Source organism: Lactuca sativa, chromosome 9, assembly GCF_002870075.4.
Source record: "Lactuca sativa cultivar Salinas chromosome 9, Lsat_Salinas_v11, whole genome shotgun sequence".
Classification (NCBI taxonomy): domain Eukaryota; kingdom Viridiplantae; phylum Streptophyta; class Magnoliopsida; order Asterales; family Asteraceae; genus Lactuca; species Lactuca sativa.
Window position 1 is genome coordinate 198,732,309 of NC_056631.2, and position 4,414 is coordinate 198,736,722.

A 4,414-nucleotide genomic window follows, 5' to 3' on the forward strand; every position below is an offset into this window, starting at 1 on the left:
AAATTTCAAATCTAAAATTTGAAATTTAAATAAACTTTTGTTTAAACTTTCATATTTAGTTTTTTATTTTATCAAACCCGTATAATATATATATATATATATATATATATATATATATATATATATATATATATATATATATATATATATATATAAACCTTTTAAGCTTGAGGTTAGTTCGTGTGCCTCACGCATGGACTTTTTTTGGCGGTCTAAATTTCTTTTTATTCTTCTTGTGCGCGTGGGCTTGAAGATTTTCAGTAGAAGAACATCTGCTCTTCATCTTAAGGAAGACACGTTTCGTCTTCTTGTTGACAAAAAGGACACCTGTGCTCCACTAAGTAACCCACTTACTCCGGTTTCCTTACCACCGCTTCATTACTCTCTTTTTCGTCTCCCTTGTATACGCTTTCCCATTTCATCATTTCCTCCCATGTTCCTCTTTCTCTCTAAAACACACATCCACTTTCTCTCTCTAAATTCTCCAAAGAATACCATCTCAAACAAGTGGAAGTGTTGTTTCTTAATGTAATTTCAGGTAAGTTTCGTCTCTTTTGAACTGCTCCCCACATTCTCTCCAAATTGAAACCCTAAATATTGTTGTAGTGGGTTTGGCAGTGGCAGAGATGGAGATGTCAAAGTGTTGGTCCATTTATCGTTGACCACCAATCCCACATCCACATCCTCTGAAGAAGAAGGGAAACACTTGTCTGTACACCACCGACAAGATTGCTCCTCTTTCCACCTTGATAAAGTATCACTGGAATTGGATATATCATTGATGTTGTGGTAAGTAATCATATTTAATCATTTTATGTGATTATTAAAGCTTTACCAATTAATTTCATTTTATGGGTGTTTTGATCTCTGAATCACGTAATTCTACAGAATAGAATATGGAGAACCCAAAACCAAAAGCTTGGTAAAGGATTAACTTAGATAGATTGAAGACAGTTTGTGCTTAGCTATTTTTATCCATTCTTGCTGATAAAATTATGAAGCGTGTTGTATCACAACTCATGGTGAGTAGAAGCTTTGACCTCAAGCCTTTTGCAAAACCCTTGATGTCCCATTCACTCTCTTTTAGTGTTTCACTTAATTTGAATTTTTTTTCCGTATGCATATATAAAGTCGATTCTTCTGTTGTTTCTGGTTCATATTATTTCTGCTGGGTACGTAATATTTATTCCATTTAATCATGTCAAGACTATTTGACTTTGTTCTTGTCATGAGATAACAAAGTAGTCTTGTTATATCCGAGTACATAACATACAATATGTTTCTTTTAACTTCTATCATGATTGTTTTTGCTAGAGTGGCTTGTAAGCTGGAATTAAGTTAATGACAAAAGTCTTGTTGTTTCTCTTTATTACCCAATGACCAATATCATTGTGATAGATCTTTTTTATTGAGAAATGAGGCTTAAGAACTGTGATTTATACTTTTTAGTGATTGAGGGTGTGTAAATCTAGAAGTCTACCTGATATTTGGGACACAGTAATATACCTTTTCTCTTGAGCTCAATCAGCTTCATATAGTTTCTCTTTGCACATTCATATGTTTCATGCAATCTTATTTTTATATTGCCTGCTCGTTAAACCTTATGCACCTGTAATGGGGGACAAGTATGTTCCTTCTCCATTCCCATCTATAAAATTGCTATTTTATAAATTTTCACATTTATTTTGCTTATCGATTTTCAATCCAACTTAAAAAACTATTTTCTTGAATTTTAATAATAATCAAGGCTTCATATATATTTGCAAAACTTAAGATATTAAAACAATGATCTGATGTAAGAGTGGATTTATCTTTTATTATAATTCCTCTTTGTTTTTGTTTTTTTGTTATTTTAGTTATCAATAAACTCAAGTTGTACCTTTTCATTTCCTTTCGTTATGTTCATGTCTTTTATACTATTTTTAAACATCGGAATATATGTACTTCTCCATGGGAGAAGTTGAGAGTTGTTCTCTTGACTACCTATTTTTTGTGAACTCCTAGAAAGCTATAATGGAAATTATTGAACATCCTCTGGTTAAGGGAATCATAGATGAGGCCATGGGAAGTCTGATTTCGTTTTTTTTTTTTTTTTTTTTTTTTTTTTTGCAAGTTTCAGTTTAAATTTAAATTCATGAAATGCAACATTGGACGTTTCCTTTTACTACTTTTGCTTCTTTTGGACATGAAAGATCCAACGACTTTTGATATGTCTCTTCCCCATCAACCCAACTTTCTGTCTCATTTTGAAATTTCTTATCTATTTCGCTTCATTTTCTTACTTAAAGAAGTTTTTATGTTGAAACAGCGGAGTCATGATTTGGATATTAGATGGTTGTTATATTTTGATTGATGTGTTCTCACATGTACTTCCTTTTGTCAGCTAACAACAGAAATTATTGCAAATATCATCCAACAATGAAAGTGTTAAAAGTCATTTACTTTCACTTGGTTGTTTAAATGCAAGAAATAGTTGTGGGCGATGTTCATGTGTCGGGCCAATATATTTTGCAACATCAGATCATTTCAAGTCCTTTTCCCTCTCATACTATAAATAAGGACATAATGGCTAATTGACATTGGTTTACACATTGTTTTGGTGATGTTATTTTGGTTTACAAGGTTTATATCTTTCATTTGTCTTTTATCCAAAAGCCAAGTATAACTAGACATTTTTAAAATACATTACATATTTTTTGTGTTAGAGCTCAACAAAGGGGAAGGAAGTTGGTAATAGTATCCCATTTCGGGATGAATATTGAATTCCCTTAAAAATTATAAGTATGTATTTGCACTTCAGGTGGCCATTGTACATGTTGGAACTGGAAATGACTTGGCCAAAGTTTTCAAATGTGGTGATGGTTTGGGGTCAGAGGAGAAAAAAATAGGCTTGTGCATAATGGTTTGAGATATAGAGCATGTTGCAGTAGACGTTTTTGATAGATTGAACATTTCTACTACCAATCATATGGGACAACCACTTAAGCCAAAACATGTGAATGACGATCTTCGTATGCTTTTTTCAAACAATGATATACATTTTTTCCGTACAGTAACTAATGTTAGTTGTTATACATTTGTAGGGTTTGATGTTATGCAAAGCTGTTCATTGCAAATGCAAGAAACAGGAAGTTTTGGTACATAAAAAGCAAAGTGGATGAGATAGTTTCTGGTACAATGTAAATTTATAAAGTTGTGTTTTTTTTGGTAATAAATTTGGTCGAATAAGTTAAGAAATTCTTTTAGTCTTTCTATGTAGCTCAGTTGGTAAGACATGGGTGAGACTTGCATTGATAAGAAATAGGTTGTGAGTTCTATCCATGACTGATGACACCTCCAAGCAGCCGAGTGAGTCAAAATATGCCTCCTCATCGAGTACCCTTGGAGGCTAGGTTCGATGGGGCTTATTAGGATTGCGATCATCAACCATTTTTGCATTGATCTAACGGGTAATTATTGTTTGTCAATGTGACTTATTTACATCAAGATTTCTTTTGGTCCGTTTGCTTGCTTTGCTAAACCATAGCAAGTGTAAGTGCATATGTGTGCATCTCCATTCATATTTGTCACAACTAGGAATTTTGATGCCTTGTAACAACAATGATAACAAATGTGAACCAAAAATGTGAATACATGTATGATGCTTATTTAATAACAACGAATCTTCCATCAAACACTTTATACAAGCATTGCAAATAATCAACAAATAATTGGAAACCCTAGAAATCCCGGTTTAAGTCCATTTTGGACTAGGATTTCCTTATTGGGCCTAATGGACCAATAAGCTTTCAGTTTAACTATCTTGAACATAGAACTCTCAAATAGGCCCTAATTGGACCCATATACATGAAACTTAATATTTTGGGCCTTATAAGCCTAAAATGAACTAGGTTATCTTTAATGGGCCTTATTGGACCACAACAAATCTAATTAGCCCTAATGGACCATAAAACTCATTCTAGATTTATTTTGGGCTGTAAACCCTCATGGGAGCCCAATGGGCCGAAATTTTTTCCTTATGAGTTACATGTTTTCAAATAATGCAAGAATGGGCTCAAATTATTACATAACTCCTTTCAATAAGCCCATTCTCGGCTCAACTACAAAGCATAGGAAGGAATTTTTATTTTGTGGATAACTAGGCATTACACTTCAAACATCCAAGCTCTCTCTCATATTTCCATGCAACCTCATCTCTCTTCTTCTCTCTTTCTTCTACTCGGCCGAGAGCCTCTCAAACACACACACACACATACAACAAAACTCTCTCTAAATCACTCAAGACTCATCCATTCTTCTATATCCAAAAATCTCGAAATTTTTCTTGTGTTTCAAGAGGATTTCACAAGATAATCATCATCCTTTGGTAAACTTTCACATGTCTAAGTTATAAAACTCCTCTCTCATGTAATAT

At 33.2% G+C, this 4,414-nt stretch overlaps 1 long non-coding RNA gene across 7 annotated transcripts; it reads left to right on the forward strand.

Moving 5' to 3' along the window:
- Positions 1-223: 223 nt before the first annotated feature.
- On the forward strand, positions 224-3,674 carry LOC111918235 (uncharacterized). 7 transcript variants are annotated; one of them, XR_002859116.3, is made up of 5 exons: positions 224-538; positions 607-789; positions 889-3,011; positions 3,084-3,172; positions 3,265-3,674. It is a non-coding gene; the product is annotated as an uncharacterized LOC111918235 (long non-coding RNA). The 7 variants fall into 7 exon arrangements; XR_008226864.1 differs by having other exon boundaries at positions 889-2,995; XR_002859110.2 differs by having other exon boundaries at positions 889-1,022; positions 2,801-3,011; positions 3,084-3,674.
- Positions 3,675-4,414: the final 740 nt, after the last annotated feature.